Source organism: Callorhinchus milii, unplaced genomic scaffold (assembly GCF_018977255.1).
Source record: "Callorhinchus milii isolate IMCB2004 unplaced genomic scaffold, IMCB_Cmil_1.0 Scaffold12, whole genome shotgun sequence".
Classification (NCBI taxonomy): domain Eukaryota; kingdom Metazoa; phylum Chordata; class Chondrichthyes; order Chimaeriformes; family Callorhinchidae; genus Callorhinchus; species Callorhinchus milii.
The window spans coordinates 11,576,068-11,600,286 of record NW_024704753.1 but is presented as its reverse complement, the minus strand read 5'-3'; the positions used below and the strand labels follow the sequence as shown (position 1 = coordinate 11,600,286).

Sequence of the window (24,219 nt, the reverse complement as noted above, 5' to 3'; positions counted from 1 at the left end):
TGAGGGGAGGGGGGTGTGTGTGTGTGGGGGGGGTGTGGGGGGGGTGAGGGGGTGATGTCATGGGCAGGTCCAGCCTTCCCAGCCCTGTGTGTGCAGTGCTGAGTGAGTTGAGTGCATGTGATCTCCCAGTGTGCAGATTGCAATGTAAAACGGCCTCATTAAGTGGCTGTGAGCTGTGGGGGGAGTGGGGGGTAAAGGCAGCGATAGAGGCTCCGCATCCGAGCGGTTTGCACGAGCTTTTCTTCCCGCAGAAGCCCTGCGGGTCCCGGGGCGGAGCGGAGCGGAGCGGCGGCACAGAGAGCGCAGGAAAGTTGGAGTTGTGCAGTGAGGAGCGCAGCGCAGAGAGTGCCGGAGAGTTGGCCGCGGGGTCGGGGTCGGGGACCGTGGGAAAGGGCAGCAGTGTCTCAGCAGCTGAACAGCACAAAGTTTCTTAAGGTAAGAAACCTCACCATCGCCTCAGCGCTGAGCAAAGCGCAGGAGCTGTGAGTCTGTGACCCCTCTCCCCCTCTCCCCCTCCCGGGACTCTCTCTCTCTCCCCCTCCCGGGACTCTCTCTCTCTCCCCCTCCCGGGACTCTCTCTCTCTCTCCCCCTCTCCCCCTGACTCTCTCTCTCTCTCCCCCTCTCCCCCTGACTCTCTCTCTCTCTCCCCCTCTCCCCCTCCCGGGACTCTCTCTCTCTCTCCCCCTCTCCCCCTCCCGGGACTCTCTCTCTCTCTCCCTCTCTCCCCCTTTCGCTGTGATCTGCTGCAGATTTAGAGGTATCTACAAGTTCCCTTTGTTCTTGTTGGGGAGTGAATGGCTAAGGAATGGCTGACTGGGGGGGCAGTGGCTCAGTGGGGGGGGGGGCAGTGGCTCAGTGGGGGGGGCAGTGGCTCAGTGGGGGGGGGGCAGTGGCTCAGTGGGGGGGGGCAGTGGCTCAGTGGGGGGGGCAGTGGCTCAGTGGGGGGGGCAGTGGCTCAGTGGGGGGGGCAGTGGCTCAGTGGGGGGGGCAGTGGCTCAGTGGGGGGGGCAGTGGCTCAGTGGGGGGGGGCAGTGGCTCAGTGGGGGGGGGGCAGTGGCTCAGTGGGGGGGGGGGCAGTGGCTCAGTGGGGGGGGGGCAGTGGCTCAGTGGGGGGGGGGCAGTGGCTCAGTGGGGGGGGCAGTGGCTCAGTGGGGGGGGGGGGCAGTGGCTCAGTGGGGGGGGGGCAGTGGCTCAGTGGGTAAAGGCTGACTGGCTGGGGGGGGCAGTGGCTCAGTGGGGGGGGGCAGTGGCTCAGTGGGGAGGGCAGTGGCTCAGTGGGGAGGGCAGTGGCTCAGTGGGCAAAGGCTGACTGGCTGGGGGGCAGTGGCTCAGTGGGGGGCAAAGGCTGAATGGCTGGGGGGGGCAGCGGCTTAGTGTGGGGGGGCAACGGCTAGCTGACTGGCTGAGGGGGGGGCAACGGCTGGCTGGCTGAGGGGGGGGCAACGGCTGGCTGGCTGGCTGGGGGTGCGGGCAATGGCTGGCTGGGGGGGGCGGGCAATGGCTGGCTGGGGGGGGCGGGCAATGGCTGGCTGGGGGGTGCAATGGCTGGCTGGGGGGGATTGATGGCATTTTTTTTCTCCCCTGGGGAAGATTTCCCGGGTGCCCTCCAGGTGATTGTTCCTGGTGTGCGAGTGAGTGAGTGAGTGTGGGGGGGAGCATGTCGTTGGTTTTGACTGGGGTAGGAGGGGACATGTTGGGCTGGTGGGGGCACGACAAGAGTCCTCTTGTTTGGTCCAGCCCCTCAACATCTTTTCGCAGAGAATTGTGGTAGAGTGTAGTGACTGTTTTGTGGGAGAATGTAGCAGCCAATTTGCGCACAGCAACATCTCACAAACCTCTATCAAGTGAGCAATGTTGTCTGGATGATTGTTGGCTTGGGACACTGGGAGAGAGAAACGTCCTTCTCTTTTTGAATAGTGCTGCTGGACACCTTGTGGCTATCTGAAGGTAATTGGTTTGTTAGGAATGTGGTGCTGAGTTTACCCAACTCCCTCATACTCCCTCATACTCCTGTCCTTGGAGCCAGAGCAGTCCATTGCTTCGATGGAATGTTAATAGCTGAATTATCGCATGTTTCTATTCCCCCCCACCCCAGTACACTCCCCCTCCCTCCGTTCCCCCTCCCCATGAAACACCAGGCTGAATCCTCTGCCCACTCCTTGCTGAGTTATTGCTCTGAGCTGGGGCTACAGGTGACGTTGATGACCCCTGGGTTAGGGAAATTCCTGATTCCTGACTGCTCCCTCCTGGGTGGGTGGGTGGAGGGGTAACCTTGGGTGATGACAGGTTTGGCTTCTATTATGATGCCTTTCTGATTCCCATGCCCCCCACCCCATTTGATTCCAGCTGCTGCTTTGTACAGGAAGGCTGCGTGCAGACCTGGACCCCCTGTGAGGAAGCACCTCAGCACAGAGACAGCAAGGACTTCATGTGTCTCTGAGGTTTCTGTGTGTCAGCCCGGCTCAGTGTAGCCTCACTCTAGCCTCCGAGTCAGCAGGTTGTGGGTTCAAGTCCAACTTCGGGACTTCAAAAACGCTTAGCCTTGGCAGAACTTCCAGTGCTGGGGGAGGGGGTTGCATTGTCGGAGGTGCCGTCCTTCAGATGAGATGTAAAAGCAAGGTCCCGTCTGCCTGTTCAGGTAGACATTTAAAGATTCCATGGCATGATTCAAAAATCCCCCAAATAAAATGGGTTACTCACTCCATGGCTGTTTGTGGGACATTGCTGCATTGTGTTGCTGCTTCATTTGCCTACAAATACACAGGCATTCCACTTCACAGTAAATTTTGTGAAGCGATCTGAGATGTCTTGAAGATGTGATAAGGCGCTATAAATTAGCAAGGGTTATTATTATATCAAATGTAAGGATTATTGTTCTCCACTGCACACCACTGCAATGTATACAGCAGAAACCCAGTATACCCACAATCATCTGGGCTTCCAAATGGTGAAACGCTACGAGCACTTTGTGTTGCTGTTAGTGACTGTGGGGTGACTAACATCATGGCTCCCTGTACAGTCAGGCTCCCAGGTGTGCCTGTTGATTATTTGTTCCTAACCTGCACCGCATCCGGGGTCGGCTAGTGAATCTCAGGGTGAAAATAATACTCCTTGCATTTGATGAAGCGCCTTATCATGTCATTGAGACGTCTCAAAGCGCTTCACAGAATATACTGTAAAGTGAAACAAAAACAGCAGGTCAGGCAGCATCTATGGAGAAAGGAAAGTGATTCAATGTTTCGGATCCACAACCCTTTGTCAGAACTGTTGGGGTGGGCAGGGGGTGCGAGTTGGGGCGGGCGGGGAGGGGCGGGCGGGGGCACTGCTGATGACAGCATAACCAGCATGGCTCATCGGCAGGACTTGGAAAGACAGACCAGTCACCAGAGGCAAGGAATCCTCCCACTTAGTTTCTGTTAACCCTGCAAGCCAAAGCCCTAACGGATAGGGTGGTCCGAGCTGGACAAGCAGTGGGAAAGCTTGCCAGTCAGCGATCTGAATGGCAAGCTATGTGGTTTTAGTTGGTTGGACCCCAAAGGTTGGCCCAACTCACACTCTGGAGTCCCAAAATCTTGGCTCTGGCAAACCTGCACCTAATACTTGGGTACTAGGTAAGCAGGATGCATCCCTCCATGGAGAGAGTGCGCATTCCTTCCCAACAATCTATGTCTGGAATTTCCATGTGTAGCTGGGATGTATGGAATTCTCAGTTGGGTTTGGATACTCTTAAGCCTGGTGATGGGTTTTCACTTGTGGCAAACAGCCTGCTGAAGCCCCCCAAAATGGTCTCTTTCCTAGCTAGGCCATTGAGAGTGTAGGTGTTTTGTCCAGATAAGATGATGGGGTGGGTGGGGCTGTCAAAGATCGCAGGCTGGGCCTGAGATCAGTAATGACCTTGGCTGATATGTGGCATTGGCTGGTGAAACTCATTTATGTTACGGAGCAGAATTCTCCTGTCCCTGGTCACCACGGCCCAGAGATTAGACTGAGCTTCTGGAAGGACGGTGTCTAATGGCCTTTAATGCTGATAAATGCAAAGCCAGGACCTCGGCTAAAAATAGTGTGTCCCTCACTGTAACAATCTCCCACACAGCCACACAGGGCAAACCTATAATTAATCCCCCCCTCACCACAGGCTGAGCTGGACCGGAGCACAGCCTTCACATCTCCAGGCCCAAGGCGGCAATCGATCAAACCATCCCGAACCTCACCTAATCCTTCAGTCCATTTCATTATCCCCCAACCCCATCGTTCTCCAGATAATAATAATAGTCGCATTTGATATAGCGCCTAATCATGTTGTTGAGACGTGTCAAAGCGCTTCACAGAATATACTGTTAAGTGAATTCTCTGTATATTTTATGGGCAAAACGCCGTAGCCAATTGCTCACAGCAGTGTCCCACAAACAGTTGTAGATTGAGTGACCGCATTTTATTTTTATTATTTTTTTGGAGGGATTATTACCTCTGGAAAGCAATCTACTAACAACCACATTCCTACTTGCTAAATTTAGAACATTTGGAAGAAAACTAAAGGGAAAGACTTGAAGTCTAGTATTTTCTGAAATACTACGAGTACCACGTGCTAGTGAGGAAAGACAGAGGGTAGTTAGGCAGAACAATGCGTGTCTAAGGCATTGGTGTGGGGAGTCAGGCTTTTGTTTCCTCAAACAATGGAACACCTTTTGGAAGAGGGGGCATCTATACAGACCGGATGGGCTCTATCTAAACACAAGTGGGGTGGAGGTATTGGCAGGCAGGATCAATAGTTTAGTGAGGGAGTGTTTAAACCAGAGACAGGGGTGGTTGCGGTAGGTGTAAGAGAGCACCCGAATTGTTTAGGAAAAGCTTTATGGTGTACCAGTGTAAGGGGTCTAACTCCAAAGGTTGGTGAAAAAGAAACTAAAAATGCTTATAAAGTAAATGGGAAACTATGGAGCTTAACTTGCATTAATACAAATCTGACAAACAAGATGCGTGATCTGGAAGGCCTTGTGGGGTTGATAGCTTGGACATCATTAGCATCACAGAGACATGGTGGAATGAATCCAATCAATGGGATACGCATCTGGAAGGTTATAAACTGTTTAGGAGGGATCGTATCAGGAGAAAAGGAGGTGGTGTGGCACTATACATAAACTCCATTATTGAGACACAAGTGAGAGAGGATATAAAAAAAGGAAAGGACAGTAACAGAATCACTTTGGGTAGAATTAAAAGATGGTAACAGATGTAAGCTGTTACTGGGGGTCTGCTGTAAACTCCAAACCAGGGTGAAAGCCTCAATCTGGAACTGTGGGATGAGATCAGGAAGGCCGCTAGTAAGGGACCAACCATAGTGGTGGGAGATTTTAACTTACCTGAAATTTATTGGGATAATAATGAGTCTACCTCTCTGACCTCCTCTCTCCTCAGCACAGTACCCGTTGCCTTCGTTCCTCCTTGTCCGGCCTCCTCCTCGTCCCGAGTCTTCTGCTCCACCCTCGACGGCTGTGCCTTCAGCCACTATGCCCCGAGGCTCTGGAACTGCCTTCCTCACTCCCTTTGTCTTACTTCCTCCCTTCCCATTTTCAGGTCTCTGCTGAAGACCTTTCTTTTCGACTGCACCTTTGGTCACCTTCCTCCCCCTCCCACTGGCTCAGCTCCGGGATCCTAAACTGTAAAGTGTTCTGAGTCGCCGCCCGGCATGGAGGGCACTATATAAATCCAAGTTGTTGTTGTTGTCTACTGGTAAGATAGGGAAGGGGTTTCTAGAGTTAAAGGAAGACTGTTTTATGACTCGGTTTGTAAAAGAGCCAACAAGGGGAGATAACATCTTGGATTTGATAATGAGCAACAGGAACGACCAAATCTCTAACATAAAGGTGGAAGAAGCATTAAGCAACAGCGATCACAATGCAGTCACATTTGACATCACAAGAGTTGGTGAGGTTCTAAAAACCCAAACAAAACTGCCAAATTTCAAGAGGACTGACTTTGTGCGCTTGAGAAGTCCAGTCGGAGTAGGCCTAACAGGCTTAAGTATGGCAATGGGAATGGAGGACCTATGGAATTCCTTCAAGGAAGTGATTATGAAGGCAATGGAACAATGTGTACCCATGCAAAGCAAAGGTACTAAGCTTAATGGCATCCCTGGCTGGTTGGACGGGGCTACAAACCAAATCATAAAGAGGGAAAAAAAGCATTTAAGGCCATGAAGGAAAATGGCATAGAAATCAAGTCAGACTCAATACCAGAAGGCATGCCAGAACTGCAAAAAAGGCATCCGAATGGCAAAGAAAAGCTTTGAATTGAACATGGCAAGAGATGTAAGGGATCGTAACAAAAAGTTTTTTTAGTGACATTAAGAGTAGAAGAAAAGCAAGCAACAGAATAAGGCCACTGAAGGTGGATTCGGGAGACAACATAACAAATGATGCTGTACAGGCAGCAATACTGCTAAATAAGTTTTTTGCACAAGTCTTTACCAAGGAGGAGACGGGTGACCAATCTGATCTGGAAGGAGAACTCAAAGATGTCGCAGAGAAAAGTTGCAACAGTATTCATATAACTAACAACATGGTTGCCAAACAGCTGTGTAAACTTAAGGTAAATACATCTCAGCGGCTGGATAAATTGCGTCCGAGGATCCTTAAGGAACTAAGGGAAGAAGTCACAGAAAGGCTGGCACAAATCTTTCAAGAATCTGAATACTGGAGAGGTGACTGGGGACTGGAGAAAAGCAGATGTTACTCCTATTTTTAAGAAAGGTAACAAAAGTGACCCAGGAAACTACAGACCAGTAAGTTTGTCATCCATTGTGGGTAAAATTATGGAGACTTATTAAGGATAAAATCATGGAGCACCTGGACAGAAATAAAATCATAAATGATAGCCAATACGGGTTCATGAACGGAAGGTCTTGCCAATCTAATTTACTGGTTTTCTTTGACGGTGTGACAAGGGAGCTTGATAAGGTTAAGGCTGGGGATGTTATATCTGGATTTAATTAAGGCCTTTGATTCAGTTCCTCTTGAGAGGCTGGAACTGAAAGTGAAGAAAGTGGGGACTCAGTGGAGGTATATTACAATGGATATGCAATTGGTTGACTGGAAAAACCCAGAGGGTGATGGTACAGGGAATGTCATCAGACTGGGAAAGTGTTACCAGTGGAGTTCCACAAGGGTCTGTTTTGGGAAATCTTTTATTTAATATTTTTATAAATGATCTGGAACTAGGAGTTGCAAGCACAGTGGCTAAGTTTGCTGATGACACCAAGCTAATGAAGGATGGTAAATTGCGAAGCTGAACAAGATAGGTTACAGGAGGATTTGAACATACTTGGGAATTGGGCAGATCAGTGGCAGATGAAATTCAATGTGGAGAAATGTAAAGTACTTCTCATGGAAAAAAAATCCTGGAAGGGACTATTATTTGAACAGAAGGAAAATAATATGTATGGAAAATGCAAAAGACCTGGGAGTCCTGATTGACAATAAATTGAAGCTCTCTCACCAATGCTCTAGTAAAGCAAATCAGATGTTGGGATGTATCAAAAGATCAACAGAAAGCAGAAATAGTGGGGTAATCCTGCCACTGTATACGTCATTGGTGAGACCTTACTTAGAGTACTGTGTACAGCTCTGGTTGCCGCATTACAAAAAGGATATTGGAGAAATCGAGAAGATACAGAGGAGGGCAACCAAAATGGTTGAGGGAATGGAAGGACCGGACTATGAGGAGCGACTAAGTAAATTGGGCATGTTCACACTGGAAAAGAGAAGATTGAGAGGAGACATGATTGCTGTCTTTAAGATTCTAAAGGGGGTAGACAATACAGATCATGACAGTTTCAACTTGTCCAGAATAGTAAAACCAGAGGATATGGCCTGTGATTGAAGGGGGGTGAATTCAGAACAAATCTACCAAAGCTATTTCAGTGAGCGAATAAACCTGTTGAACAGGTTGAAGCAGGAAGTGTTGATTCTTTCAAACGCAGATTAGATAGTTTTCTTTTAAGAAATTACATTATGGGATATAGTACATAGGTAGTTTGCGAAATATGTGCATGTGATCGCCAGGAAGGTGGAAGGCAAACTAGATGGAGCTTGGTCTTTCTTCGTCTAGCTGTTCTTCTGTTTTTACTTGCTGCTAGGTAAACAGGTGTGTGGAATAAGGAAACTAAGGTTTTGCGATGCCCGGGAATCAAAGCCAGGTCCTCTTGTTTGCGAGATGAGTGCTCTAACCGCTACAACTACGGGTCTCCAGATACAGCGGCCTTCAGACCAGATGTCAAACCAAGGTCCTGTCTGTGCCTGTTCAGGTGGGCATTAAAGATCCCAAGGGACTGTTCAAAGAGAAGGGAGTTTCCATTCTCCTGGTACCGGAGGAGAGACAGTGCAGTGTGGGACTGCCGCGTTAGTCTACTAAATACAGTCACTCCTGTGAAGTGCTTCACAATGTGACTGATGTAAGGCTCTGTATCAAAAACAAAATCGGTCACTCACTCCATGGCTGTTTGTGGGACATCGCTGTGTGCAAATTGGCTGTTGAATTCACCCACAGAACACACAGTCACAGTACTGTGGCCATACTTTAGGAACATGTCTGCAGAGTTGAAGAAAATCTTGAGGGGTGGGGGGAATCTTATTCGAAAGTAAACCAGTCAGCCTGAAGCACTCACCATAACAATAATAATACATGTGTCCCATCCCATTGTTGAGACTCTCACAAAGCACTTCACAGGATTTCACTATAGTGGAACTACTTGTAGGCAAACCTGGCAGCCAATTTGTGCACAGAAACACTAAACAATAACAGCGAATTGCAATACTTTTTTAAAATATATTTATAGAGAGAGAGAGAGCTCAGAGGGAGATCGATCGGCCCTTTGTGTCTTTGCTGCCTCTCTCTCTTTCTGTTTCTCTCTGAAACAGCTCTCCGTTTACTTCCTTTCTCATGCCTTTTCCATTTTGGATTGTGCATTTTGTTTAATAGAACAGTTTGCTGGCTATTCCACTCCCCACCCTCCCACATGCCCCTGCCTAATCAACCATTTCAAAGCAGGAGATAAAAAGCAGTCAGGAGTCTCTCTCTCCAGCACATCTGTTGCACAGCATTGCTCGCATTGGATTTACCATCCACTCATTATTGGGTAGTTTTGTTTCCATATGTTTTCCCTCCAGCCCCTGCCTCCTGCCACCCTCAGTGGCCAAGCTTTCAGCTACGCCGCTCCTAAGCTTGGGAACTGCCTCCCGCTGCCCTCTGCCACTCTCACTGTATCCTCAAGTCCTACCTTAAAACTTACCTCTTTAGCTTTACCCTGCTCGGTGTCTAAGCCAGTTGTTAGGCACTCACTCACTTGCTCGCTCCAAGACATTGTCCAAGTGAAGCCCTGGCTAAATGCAAGCTTCAAAACCTCAGTCACCATCACGAATGTCTGTTTAATAATAATAATAGCCCCTACATTTGACACCGAGCCTTTCATGTCAGGAGGACATCTCAAAGCGCTTTACATGATTTATTGTGCAGTGTAGTGACTGTGTGTTGTGATTGTTGGCGACTGAGCCAGGCTGACAATGATGGGCATAAATCTCATTGCTGTGGTCTTCCTCAATGACTGAGCAGATGGGAAGAGAGAGAGAGGGGGAGGGAGTATTTGGGGGCTGTAGCTGGAACAAAAGTCTTTCCATATATATATACACACACAGTATTTGTGTTGTGAGTGCACACATGTACGTATGTGAAGTACATGTGTGTGTTATTGTGCATGCGTGTCTGCTTGATGGTGTTCGGTGTGAGTAAGACTGGGAGCTGTGAATTTCCCTTTTAATTCCCATGCTCGGGGGGCACCCCTGACTGGTATTGCAGCCACATTCCCAGTGGCAACTCCTGAGCGGAGCCCCCTTGGGCGTCCCCTTCTGATGTGACCCCACATGGAACAAAGGCCCACAGTGTTCATGAACAAACAGACCAGCGGCAGCTTTATAGACACGCAGGGAGGGAGCGGGAATAGGCTGTTTTACTGCACTCTCTTTAGCCTGTCGTTAGTTTTGCACTGAGAGAGAGAGAGCTTTTACACAGGGAGAGAGAGAGAGAGCTTTTACACAGGGAGAGAGAGCTTTTCCACTGGGAGAGAGAGAAGGGGCTTTTACACAGAGAGAGCAAGAGCTTTTACAGAGAGAGAGAGAGCAAGAGCTTTTACACACACACAGCGAGAGCTTTTACACACACACAGCGAGAGCTTTTACACACACAGAGAGCGAGAACTTTTACACAGAGAGAGAGCGAGAGCTTTTACGCAGAGAGAGAGCGAGAACTTTTACACAGAGAGAGAGAGCTTTTACGCAGAGAGAGAGCGAGAGCTTTTACGCAGAGAGAGAGCGAGAGCTTTTACGCAGAGAGAGAGCGAGAGCTTTTACGCAGAGAGAGAGCGAGAGCTTTTACGCAGAGAGAGAGCGAGAGCTTTTACGGAGAGAGAGAGCGAGAGCTTTTACAGAGAGAGAGAGCGAGAGCTTTTACAGAGAGAGAGAGCGAGAGCTTTTACAGAGAGAGAGAGCGAGAGCTTTTACACAGAGAGCGAGAGCTTTTACACAGAGAGCGAGAGCTTTTACACAGAGAGCGAGAGCTTTTACACAGAGAGAGAGAGCTTTTACACCGAGAGAGAGAGCTTTTACACCGAGAGAGAGAGCTTTTACACCGAGAGAGAGAGCTTTTACACCGAGAGAGAGAGCTTTTACACAGAGAGAGAGAGCTTTTACACAGAGAGAGAGAGCTTTTACACAGAGAGAGAGAGCTTTTACACAGAGAGAGAGAGCTTTTACACCGAGAGAGAGAGCGAGGGCTTTTACACACAGAGAGAGAGAGAGAGAGAGCTTTTACACAGAGAGCGAGAGCTTTTACACAGAGAGCGAGAGCTTTTACACAGAGAAAGAGAACTTTTACAGAGAGAGAGAGAGCTTTTACAGAGAGAGAGAGCTTTTACACAGAGAGAGAGAGCTTTTACACAGAGACAGAGATGTTTTCAAACAGAGAGAGCTTTTACACACACACAGCGAGATGGAGAGCTTTTACACAGAAAGAGCTTTTACACGGGGAGGGAGAGAGCTTTTACATGGAAAGGGAGAGAGCTTTTACACTGGGAGAGAGAGAGAGCTTTTACACTGGGAGAGAGAGAGAGAGCTTTTACACTGGGAGAGAGAGAGCTTTTCACCGGGAGAGCGAGCTTTTACATTGGGAGAGCGAGAGCTTTTCCTTTTGGAAAGAGAGCTTTTGCATAGAGAGAACGCTATTAGACTGAGGGGGAGAGAGAGAAAGCTTTTACACAGGGGGAGAGAGAGAAAGCTTTTACACTGGGAGAGCGAGAGCTTTTACACTGGGAGAGCGAGAGCTTTTCCTTTTGGAGAGAGAGAGCTTTTGCATAGAGAGAACGCTATTAGACTGAGGGAGAGAGCGAGAGCGTTTACACTGGGAGAGAGCGAGAGCTTTTACACTGGGAGAGAGCGAGAGCTTTTACACTGGGAGAGAGCGAGAGCTTTTACACTGGGAGAGAGCGAGAGCTTTTGCATAGAGAGAATGCTATTAGACTGAGGGAGAGAGAAAGCTTTTACACAGGGGGAGAGAGAGGGAGCTTTTACACTGGGGGTAGTAATAATAATCCTTGCATTTGATGTAGCGCTTTTCACGTCTTCTAGACGTCTCAAAGCGCTTCACAGAATATACTGTAAAGTCAATTGACTGTATTTTTTGTGGGCAAAACGCGGCAGCCAATTGAGAGCTTTTACACATAGAGAGAGGGATCTTTTACACAGAGAGAGTGAGAGCTTTTACAGAGAGAGAGGTTTTACAGACAGAGAGAGAGCTTTTATACACACACAGCGAGATAGAGAGCTTTTACAAGCGAGAGGGAGAGAGCTTTTACACAGGGCGGGAGAGAGAGCATTTACACTGGGGGAGAGAGCATTTACACTGGGAGAGAGAGCATTTACACTGGGGGAGAAAGAGAGCATTACACTGGGAGAGAGAAAGAGCTTTTACACTGAGAGAGCATTTCCATTTGGAGAGAGAGCTTTTGCATAGAGAGAGAGAGCGCTATTAGACTGAGGGAGAGAAAGGGAGCTTTTACACTGGGGGTAGTAATAATAACAATCCTTGCATTTGACGTAGTGCTTTTCACGTCGTCTGGATGTCTCAAAGCGCTTCACAGAATATACTGTAAAGTCATTTGACTGTATATTTTGTGGGCGAAACACAGCAGCCAATTGCGCACAGCAGTTTCCCACAAACAGTTGTGGACCAAATGTTACTGCTTTTTTTCTTGAGGGATAATCATCAGTTGTGTGGAGTTAGGAAACTTGCCCAAGGTTTCAACCTGCTGGGAATTGAACCCAGGTCTCTCGCTTGCAAGGCTAGTGCTCTAACTACTGAGCTACAGGACTCCACAGAATAGAGAGAGCTTTTACAGAGAGAGAGAGAGAGAACATTTACACTGGGAGAGAGGGAGAGAATTTACTCTGGGGGGGAGAGAGAGAGAACATTTACAGAGAGAGAGAGAGCATTTACTCTGGGAGAGAGCTAGAGAGCTTTTATACTGGGAGAGAGAGAGAACCTGTTCTGATGAAGAGTCGTGGACCCGAAACGTTGATTTACTTTCCTTCTCCATAGATGCTGCCTGATCTGCTGAGTGTTTCCAGCGACGTCTGGTTTTAATCATGTAGTCTGAGCTAACACTCCAATGCAGCCCTGGGGGTAAATGCACTGTCAGGATTGCCGTCCTTCGGATGATACATTAAACTAAGGTCCCGACTGCCTGTTCAGGTGGATGTTAAAGATCCCATGGCGCTAGTCGAAAAAGCCGTTCTTTGATTGCAATGTTAAACTGAGGACCATCTATCTGTGCCCTGTTTATGTGGACATTAACACTGCCAAAGGCACTATTAGAAAAGAGAAGGGATTTGCTTTCAATCGGTGTTCTAGCCAACAATCCTCCAAATAAAATTGGTCACTTGCTCTATGGTTGTTGATGGGACGTTGCTGGGTGCAAACTGGCTGCCGCGTTTCACCCACAAAATACACAGTCACTGCACTTTACGGTAAATTAGGCAGTGTGGTTGTGTGTTGCTGTGTTTATAAATTATGCAATTAATAAATCCCTCCAGCAGATGGGTGTAATGTGTTCCCCCCAAGCCATGGGGATACTCTGACCCTGTGCTGTAATGAGGTGTTAATAGTAACTGCTCTGCTCACACTCACCTTAACTTATAGATCCCTCCCTACCCCCCAGGGCGTCCAGGCCTGACCCCAATCCACAGGCTTCCTATTGCTTTACAATCACCACAGCTGAGGCCACATTGTCACACAAGTCGACACTGACTCCTGCTTGCTGTGTGTCTGCTTTCTCTTTGACCGTACCTTCAGCTCCCTGCTTGACTCTCTACCCCCTCCTCGCTCCCTCTCTTCCCTCCCCTCACCCTGACCATTTCCCCCCTGCTCGGGTCCTGACCCAACTGTACAGCGCCTTGGGACGTCCTCCCAACGTGAAAGGTGCTCTATAAATGAAATCTTGTTGTTGTTGTTGCTGTATTTGTGTGTGTGTGGGTCTGTATACTGTGTATCTGTGTGTGTGTGTATCTGTATGTGTGTGCATAGGGTTCATTGTGAAGTGCCTGTATATTTGCACACAGCAGTGTCCCACAAACAGCCATGGACTGAGTGAACAATTTTATTTGGAGGATTGTTGGCCAGAACACCAATTGAGAGCAAATCCCTTCTCTTTTCTAATAGTCCCTTTGGCAGTGTTAATATCCACCTAAACAGGGCACAGATAGATGGTCCTCAGTTTAACATTGCAATCAAAGAACGGCACCAACAACAGTGCATTGGAGCATCAGCCCAGACCGTGAACTCTGCCAAGTCCTTCCGTGGGGGGCTTGAACCCACACCTTCTGGTTTATCAGTGCGCACACTCAGTCAAGTGGTATAGCACTGAGCTAGAGTCCTGTGGTGATGTGTACAGCACCTAAGCAGGTTCAGATAGTCAGTGCCAGTGGACTGTCAGACATGCGCACACACAGGCACGTTTCATTTCCTGTCTGTTTGAAGATAATAACTTACCAAATCTCAGCAAATCGAATGCAAATTCACCTTTAAAATACAATCAAAACTAATCTGTTGTACCCGGTTGTGATGTGGGAGCTGCTGGTAGTTGTGGGGAGCAGCTGTCCCTCTAACATTATATAGATTCTACCATTCAGATTGTATATTAAATACAAGGCATTGATTTATCTCCACCTTGTCTTTTTTGTTTGACCAAAATGATTAATTCAGTCCCGTCTGCCTTGTGATTGATGTTGTTTCTCTACACCTCAGCCTCCCTTTCCTTTATCTCCCAATTAATCTGTTTATAACCCGTTTCAAAACGTTTCTCCTCACTTTCAAATCTCTCCACAGCTTCGCTGCACCCTGAAGGTCACTCGCCTGTCAGCCCGCCTCAAGACCTTCCTCTTCGACCGCTATTTCAGTCATCTTCCCTCCTCCACCCCCCTTTGCCCTCCACCACTCTCTGATTCCCAACCTGAGGATCGGGTGTAAATCCCTCATTGTCCAGTACCTTGGGACGCCCTCCCAACGTGAAAGGCGCTGTGTAAATATAAATTGTTGTTGTCTGTCAGGCAGACACACGGTCAGTTGGAGAGACAGTAGCACAACCTCCTCTCTCAGGTGTGTGTGTGTCTCTGGGCATCTCTGACAGAGCCCGTGCTCCGCTACATCTGGACTTGTGCAGTCAACATCTGCTTTTAAGAGATGTTGACTGAACGAGTCAACATCTCTAAGCCCCCTAAGACCCTACGCCTCTTGATTCCAACCGTCAGCTCAGGTGCAAACCCCTTAACTGTCCAGTGCCTTGGGTCAGCCTTCTGACGTGAAAGGTGCTGTGTAAATGTAATTGAGTTGTTGTTGATTGGTTCCCCTGTACAGTCAGGCCCAGTCGTGCCCACCTCGGTTGTGGGTGTTGACCACTGCCCTCTGTACACCTCTTTTACACCTCCCACAGATCATGCAGACGCACGCACACACATAAGCTTAACATAACATAACATGTAGGAGCAGGAGTAGGCCATTCGGCCCTTCGAGCCTGCGCCGCCATTCAATCATGGCTGATCTTCTAATCTAACTCCAGCTAATAACCTAACCCTGCCTTATCCCCATATCCCTTAATCCATTTTGCAATAAGAAATCTATCTATCTCAGTCTTGAATATGTTCAAGGACTGAGCGTCAACAGCCCTTTGGGGTAGCGAGTTCCATACATTCACCACTCTTTGAGTGAAGAAGTTCTTCCTCAACTCAGTGCGAAAGGGCTGCCTCTGATTTTAAGGTTGTGGCCCCTGGTTTTAGTTTCTCCAACAAGGGGAGACAATCTCTCACTATCTACTCTATCATGCCCTTTGATGATCTTATAGGTTTCTATAAGATCCCCTCTAATTCTTCCATATTCTAGAGAATATAATCCCGAATTGCTCAGCCTATCCTCGTAACTCATCCCCTTCATCCCTGGTACTAAGATAGTAAATCTACGCTGCACCCCCTCCAAGGCAAGTACGTCCTTCCTTAAATGAGGAGACCAAAACTGGACGCAGTATTCTCACCAGGGCCCTATACAGTTGCAGCAAGACTTCCCTACTCTTATACTCTAATCCTTTCATAATGAATGCTAACATACCGTTCGCCTTCCTAATTGCTTGCGTGCACACATGAGCCTGATTGTGAACAGGTTTTAACGGTTTAATGTTTCATGACACTTTCAACAATGCAGCACTGCGTTAAGCCTGGACTGTGAGCTCAGAGTCCTGACCTGGGACCTTGTGACAGAGGCAAGAGTGATACTGACTAGGCCAGGCTGAGACTGTTGGGTGGTGGGTGGGAATGTGTGGGCTTTTCTGCTGGGGTGGAATTGAAGTGAGGAGCAGCCTAGCAGGAACTCTTGTCTCTGGACAACAATCTCTGCTAAACCTCAGAACCTGATTTGGAAAGTTTAAGAGGGTGGCAATGGAACAACAACAACTTGCATTTTTATATGTTATACATTGTTATAAATCTTATGTTTATGCATTGCCTGGGAACGGGGTGGGGGGAAGGAGAGGTGGAGGGAGAGAGTCCCACAATATGCACTGCACTGATTTATAAACCTCTTTATAAGACAGTGAACAGAGGTTCCCCGAGCACAGATTCCTGTTGAGAAATGCTGGGAGTTAATTTTTCATCTCTGTTTGGGGACAGGTATCAGCTGCCGATATCAAATGTGGTTTGTGAGTAGAGATCATCAGGGCTTGATACACGATTGCTTTCAGCGGCCTGTGACTGAGGCAGATTCCCAGAATAACCAAACATTGAGCAGCCCCTGGGACTTCCATGGACACGCATTCTAGTCTGCCTTCATTGTTACTCTGATTTAATCACTTCCCAAATTGTAAATGTCTCAGAAAGTGCTTCGCAGGGCATTGCTGTCAGCTGTAGTGACTATGTATTTGTAGGCAAATGCGGCAGCCAATTTGCGCCTAACAAAGTCCATAACTTGTGTTTAATGGATCGTTCTTAACCTTAAGGTTGTGTATGTGGATGCCACCCAACTCTATGTCTCTGCCTCCACCCTCAACTCCAGGACCACTGCTGTCCTGACAGAATGACCGTCAGACATCAAGTCCTGGATGAGAGCTAACTTTCTTCAGTTGAACGTCAACAAGACCGAGGCTCTCCTGATTGGCTCCCGTCAGCGCCTCCTCACCTCAGGCGCTGACAGCATCACCATCCATGGTTGCACACTCCACCTTACTAAGCCAGTCCGGAACCGTGGGGTCTTGTTTGATCCTCAACTGTCCTTTCTACCCCACATCCATACCCTGACCCGCTCTGCCTTCCCCCATCTCCACAACATCGCCCGGTTCCGACACTGTCTCACACTGCAGGCCGCTGAGACCCTCCTACATGCATTCATAACATCGAGGCTCGATTATACAAACTCACTGCTTGTCAGCTTCTCCAACTCCTCCCTCCACAGGCTGCAGATCATCCAGAACTCTGCAGCCCGAATCCTTTCCCGCACCAGCCTCCGTGACCCTATCATCCCCCATCCTCGCCCGACTCCACTGGCTCTCCATCACACAGAGGATACAGTTCAAGATCCTGGTCCTCACCTTCAAAGCCCTCCATGGTCTTACTTCCCTTACCTCTGGGACCTCCTGACCATCTACCAACCTGCCGGTTCCCTCCATTCAGCGGGCTCACGTCCCCACCTCGCCCGCCCCACCATTGGCGGGCGGGTCTTCCGCCATTCTGCTCCAACTCTCTGAAACTCCATCCCGCAATCCCTCAGCCTCAACCCCTCCCTTGCCTCCTTCAAGACCAGTTTCCAAACCTTCCTCTTCGACTGTGCCTTTGGTCACCCTCCTTCCGCCCCTGCTCTCCACCCTCCCCAACCCTCAGCTCGGGTCCGAAACCCTGATTGTCCAGCGCCTTGGGATGTCCTCCTGACGTGAAAGGCGTTATCCAAATGTAATTTTGTTGTTGTTGTCTCAGAGTGCAAGAAACAATCATGAGGATTGTTGGACCACGACACAGGGTGAAACTCCCTTCTCTTCTCCCGTGTCTGGAAGGGGAGGGTTTTGCTTGGAAGTGGGTAATATTCCATTAGCTTGGTGTTGGGTGACAGCCTCAGAGTTATTCTATTTCCCAAATTAACAATCCTTCCGTTTGATATCACACCTGCCCAAACTTCTAAATATACTGTAAAGTTTGTCACTGTTTATCCTGTAACAAACTTTTTTTAATCAACTGGAAACCCATCCCCATGCTTAAGATTATCCAAACCAAACTGAGAATTCCATGCATCCCACCTACACAAGGAAATCCCAGAGATAGATTGTTGGAATGGAATGCGCAGTCTCTCCCTGGAAAGACACATCCTCCTTACCTAATTCCAGAAAGTATTAGGTATAAGTGAGCAGGAGCCAAGGCTTGGGGACTCCAGATTGTGCGTTGGGGTGACTGCTGGAGTTTAACCAACTGAAACTGCATGGCTTGCTATTGAGAGCGCTGTCTGGCAAGCTTTTCCACTGCTTGTCCAGCTAGGACCACCCTACCCATTCGGGTTTTGGCTGATAACGGGAGACGACTGGGAGGATTCCCTGCTCTCAGTGCAAGAAACCGGCTGAATGGGCACAGATATAACTGTGGTTTACTGTCTCATCTAAAGCATAGCACCTCAGAGAATGGAAGCTTGCAAGTGATCTCAAAGTCCTGAGCTGGGGCTTAAACCCACAACCTTCTGGCTCTGAGGTGAGAGTGCTAACACCTCAGAGTTTTCTAATTGTTACCTTCATGTTGCAGTCACTTTGAGGGAGGGGCACAAGATCTGACAGCTGTTGGGATGGTGGGGGTGGAGTTGCTGCATTTCGCCCACAAAATATACATTCAATTCACTTTACAGTATATTCTGTGAAGCGTTTTGAGACGTCTCGACGAGGTGATATGGCACTATGTCAATTGCAAGGATTATTATAATTTTATGGGGGGGTGGAGGCTATAGACATTTTACTGGGGGAGCGGGATGGGGGGAGTGGAGATAAATTGTGTGATGAAGATCTTGGGTCTGGACCAAGGTTAACGTGTTTGCATTGTTTACGAACAGCTCTCCTAAGGCGGGCCCAGCATAACATGGCCGACGTTGCTCTTTTAAGACATTGGACTTGAGAATAAAATCCTGAAGTTGCACCCCATGGGATGACATTGGGAGCTTTGGGAGGGGGTGGGCCAGGCTCCCAGCAACAGGGCTAGAGACGGGTGATGGGATCAGACTGGTTGGGAAGTGAGTGGTTTAGGGAGAATCTTTCTGAAGGTCGAGGAGATGAGAGCTGGAGACCTGCGTTCGAGTCGAGGGGAAGGAGTTTCATTACGGAGTGGGGCTGCTGGTGATCTCTGTGGATCCCCGTCTATAATAATATATTATTACTTTGCATCCCCAACAATGCAACACCCCCCAGAACTGCACTGGAGGGTCAGTTTAGACTATGTGAGTTCAAGTCCCAAAGTGAGGCTTGAACCCAAAACCTTCTGACCCAGAGCAGGAAGGAGTATGTTAGTCTGGCCTGCTTCACGTCCCCCGAGCTGCCCACCCTACCTTGGCAGTTGGGCCTTGAGCCTTTCTGCCCCCATTCTCTGGAACTACATCCCGAATCCCTCTGCCTCGCTCCCTCCCTCCCTCGTCTCCTTTAAGGCCAGTCTTGAGACCTTCCTCTTTGATTGTGCTTACAGCCACCCCTCTACTCCCCCTACCCTCCAATCCTGTTGATTCCAACCCCCAGCTCGAGTGCAAACCCTTAACCGTCCAAGGCCTTGGGTCGTCCTTCCTACATGAAAGACTCTGTACATGAATACAATTTGATGGTGTGTTTACAAATGTGATTTTGTTGTTGTTGTTATTGTTGAGCGAGGCTGATACCTGCCTCAGGAGTTGGGAAGTCTCTGATGCTTTGTTTCCCACCCAGCACGACCCAGCAGTGCATTACGCACTCAAAGCCCCCAGTGCTGTGCTCCCAGTCTCTGGGAAGCTGTGACAGGGCTTTGTGTGCTGTGAGGCAGAGTGTTTAACACCTTAATAAATACTTAGTCGGCTGAGCGAGCAGGCGACTAACCATTACAGGATACAGAGCTCCCTCCCCGGCTTTGATCAGAATAACCGAGGAATCTAATTAGAATACGATATCTCTCTCGGTCGCTCACTAGAGCTGCCAAAGCCCTGCAAATATGTTGAGATCATTGGGGGCTACTGTAACAATGTGCAAGACAGCTGTGTGCGTACTGATCATGCGAATAGTTGAGACAGGTGTTAATGCTGGCAATGGTTGCTGCTGGGAGCCCAGCCACGATGGACATGCATGATGTATATAACTGAGAGGACTGTGCTCAGACCATCACAATTATTCCTGCCGTTCACACACTGGTTTGGTGTAGAGAGCTCCAGTGGGGGAGCGAGCACCAGCACAGACACAATGGGGAGAGAGAGAGAGAGGGAATCTCGCACTCCGCTCTCTTCTCTCCCCTGATCGCCCCAGGGTCCTGGTATTCCCCCTCCACCAGCCTCATGATTCCCAATTGAGATAAAAGATGGGAAAGGAGAGTGGGAGGACTCTGGAAGGCTGGAGAGGAAATAGCTAACATTGAGAGAAATTACATCTTCCATGTGTGTTATACATCAAAACAGAACTGCTGTCAAGATTGTTAGTGAGTAAAAAACATAGAGAGCGTTTATTTAAAGCAATGATATGTCCGGACTTGTAAAACATAACAACACAAATCAATTTAAATTTACACAGCACCTGTCATGTCAGGTGGACGTCTTAAAAAGCTTGACATTGTTGGCTGAGCACCCGAGCTGGGCGGAGGGGAAAGGTAACCAAAAGCCTGGTAAAAAGTTTCACGTTTGAAATAACGACTGTAACACCCGAATGTCTCCAACGCTTCACAGAACTCTGCTTACACTATACTTGACGTACAACCACCTGTGAAGTGCTTTGAGAAGTTTTGGTGCTGTGATAAGGCATTGTATCACATTATTTTATAACACATAAAGCCCATTACGGTGCTTAAGAGTTTCCAAACTACACAGAGTTCCATGCCTGGCACCTACACATGGAAATTCCCATATCTGGAATGGAATGTGCGCACTCTCTATCTCTCTGGCGAGAAGCTCCCTGTTTACCTAATTCCGGAGGGTAATAGACACAGATTGGCAAGAGCCCAGGCTTGGGGATCCCGGAATGTACTTTGGGGTAACTGCTGGACTTTAATCAGCCAAACAGATGAGATGTTAAACTGAGGTCCCGTCTGCCTGTTCAGGTGGATGTAAAAGATACTCAAAAAGAAAAGTTTCTTGCCCAAACCCCAAAATAAAATCAATCACTCAGTCCCTAGCTGTTTGTGGGACATTGCTGCGCATAGATTGGCTGCTGAGTTTGCCTACAAAATATATAGTCACAACACTTCACAGTGAATTCTTATGAAGCGCTTTGAGACATCTTGATGTGACAAGGTGCTGTATCAAATGCAACAGTTTTATTAAGTTCAATCTTAAAATCTACCTCTTTGAATGCCAGACTTATCCATCCTCTCCCCCAGCTCAGGATCCAACCCCTTCATTGTAAAGGGCGCTGTATAAACACAAGTTACTGTTGATGCTCTGAGATCAGCCACTGCCACAGACAGCCAGCGCCGTGCAGTCATTTGGAACAAATTCTGCAAAAACAGTGTTGGGCGTTTGGGAACTCGGACAGGAATTAATGGCCAAATAATTGCCAGATATTCTTGAATGACTTCAGCGGGAATTCCAGGCAACAGGAGGATGAAAGAGAGAGGAGAGAGAAAGAGAAAGAGAACTGCTTCCAGTAAAATCAAGGAGAATCTTTCACTGCTCACTGGACTTTCAGAAAGTGGCTGGGTATAAGCAGACGCTGACATCAGTCCCTGCTCACATGAAAAGCCCTCTCTCTCTCTGTGAATCCCAGTGCTGGCACACACAGCCACACAACCTTGCCTAAAAAGAAAAAGGAAGCTTTGAAATACAGAGCGAGCTGGTGGGTTGGAACAAGGACAGGGAGAGAGAGAGAGAGCACAGTCGATCTGCCCCTGGTTGTGAGCACAGTCGCGGAGGCAAGTTTAAGCTGTAAACATCAGCCACTTACCTGCATTGCTTCTGAGAGAGTTGAGACATCTTTTTCATCCGTCTGTGTGAGTGTTTGAAACAGACATATTAATAAGCAAGAAAGAGCCTGATTGTGTGTGTGTGTGTGTGTGTGGGGGGGGTGGGTGGCAGCTGAACTCTGACCAAACACAACCTGTCTCTGATCCACTTAATTAGCTCGGAACTGGGGGACTTTTCCAAGCAAGACGCTGCGAAAGATTGTTCAACTGCAGAGGGTGAGTGATGTCCCATCTCTGTGCTACTACTGTAAGAAAGATTTGCACCTGGCGGGGTGGGGGGGCATTTGAAGTAAACTAACCCCAGCATTTTGTGCCTTTCAAAGCTTCCAGCCGCAAATGTGTAGATAAAATGACGTTGAACATTGAAAGCAGGGTGAAAGTGACCGATCAGCCCTGACTTGGCCAAGAATCCCAGCAGAATAATAGGGAGGGCATTTGCAGAGTAACAATGCTAGAGGGTGGTGAGGGGAAATTGGGGGCGGGGGGGAGCAGGGAGCTTTCGGCATTTTATATTATTGAATTACTTTATTTTTACTTTATTGTTTTTGAGGAAAACTCTGTGCGTATGTGTGTCCGTGTGTGTGTGCGTGAAAAGAAAACCTACACTGCAGATCTTTCTAAAGCCTGTCAGTAGATCAGATCAGAGCCAAGAAGCACCATCAAAGCAAAGACTTGTGCATGTCATGAAATGTCCCTCAGCTCATTAACAGAGCCAGGGAGGGGGCAGCAGTGGGTTCCGGCCGGGATGTGTAGATGCACACCAGTTGAGTTAACATTATCGTGAGGTCTAAGATTGATCTGTGGAATCTCGTGCCTTTTTTGGGGGTCAGCTGGGTGTCTTGACACACTTGGAAACCCATTCCCATGCTAAAGAGTATCCAAATTAATCTGAGAATTCCAATGCATCCCACCTTCACATGGAAATCCCAGAGATAACTTGTTGGAATGGAATACACACTCTCTGCCTGGAGGGGCATATCCTGCTTATCGAATCCCGGAAAGTATTAGGCTCAGGTTGACAAGAGCCAAGTCTTAGGGACGCCAGTGTATGAGTTGGGGTAACTGCAGGAGTCTAACCAGCTAAAATCTCACGCCTGAAATTGCAGCCTCCAATTGCTATCAACTCGAATGCCAGTCAATGTGATGGCCTTTGAGGTTTACAGTATGATTCCTGCCAATAGATGTCCCTAGCTTGTTCAGGAATGGGGCGCTGGACTTTAGGGCTGGCAGCCAAGTTATTAGAGTATAGATTTGAAGACAACACAAATTTAATAAGAATGCATTATATCCTAGACAAAGACAGTTTGCATCTATGTAGTGCCATTCGTGCGGAGTAGCGTCTTAAAGCGCTTAACAGTGGTGGAGTTTGTTATCGAGAGAGGGGAGGTGACTGTGGGCACAGTCGAAGAGGAAGGTCTAGGCGTATACAGGTTGGTGGGTGGGGGGGGAGCTGAGTGTCCTGTATATGTCCCAGAATCTGGGGTTGACTCTCATGAATTATTTGATCTTTTTCCCCCCACCCACCATCGCTTCTGACCCAAATAAATTGCGCCCATATTAGTGAATCACAACTTTTGTTTAGCTTTTTAGCTCTGTAATTACGGCGAGGGTTACACTCTGTGTAGTCGTACAGACTTGCTGTGTAGTCAGTTACTCACTGTGTAACATTACAGACATTACTTTACACTTACTCACTGTGAGTGCTGAAGGGAGTGTTGCTGAGTTGGCAGTGTAAGAGTTAACTGGCTGTTTACTGCAGTTATACAATAATACAGAGCCTCACGCTACTGCTCAAGAGATTCTAGCTGCTGAGGGTTCAAAGGTGGCCGGGTTTAATCTGGTACAGGTTGAGAATAGAGGAGTTTAATGGCTAATCTGGGTGAGGAGCAATGTTCACTGTTAGCCGGTCACTGGGGCAGATTGCTGGTTACATCTCCATGTCGTCACAAGGTTAAACCCACTCAGTAAGATGCTCACATTAGGGTTCAGGTCAGGGATCAGTCTCACATACACAGTCAGGGCTCACTTCTTTCCTCCTCTCTGTCTCTTTCCCACAGAAACTTCACACACACTTGTCTGTACACATGCACGCCCAGGTCACAGAGGGTTAATGTGAAGACCCTTTTGACCCATTGATCTCATGCTTCCAGAATACCTACCCTTCAGTCTTCCCATTGAGCTAATTTTTAAAGGAGACCATTTGTCCCAGTCTCAACCACTTTCCTAGTCCTTTCAATGTCTTCCTGAAATTGCCTCGCAAACCCAACTGACCTTTTCTTCTGCTGCCTTGGTGTATGTCAAAGTATTGCTCTGGATTTGCTCTCTCAATCCAATTTACAAATACATACGAAAGTAGTAACCGACCATTCAGCCCCTCCATTCTATTAGATCATGGCTGATCTGTACCTCAACTCTATTTACCGGCCTTTGCTCCATATCCATAATATCCTGACCAAACAAAAATCTATCGACCTCAGTCTTAAAAAT

General features: G+C 48.1%; 1 protein-coding gene across 1 annotated transcript in view; it reads left to right on the top strand.

Moving 5' to 3' along the window:
- The first annotated feature begins 40 nt into the window (after positions 1-40).
- plxnb1b (plexin b1b) overlaps positions 41-24,219 on the top strand; it is a 119,402-nt gene continuing 95,223 nt past the window's right edge. Inside the window, exons 1-2 of the mRNA XM_042339583.1 lie at positions 41-435; positions 21,890-21,948. The gene's annotated coding sequence lies outside the window, so the exon portion shown is untranslated. The remainder of the gene's footprint in view (positions 436-21,889; positions 21,949-24,219) is intronic.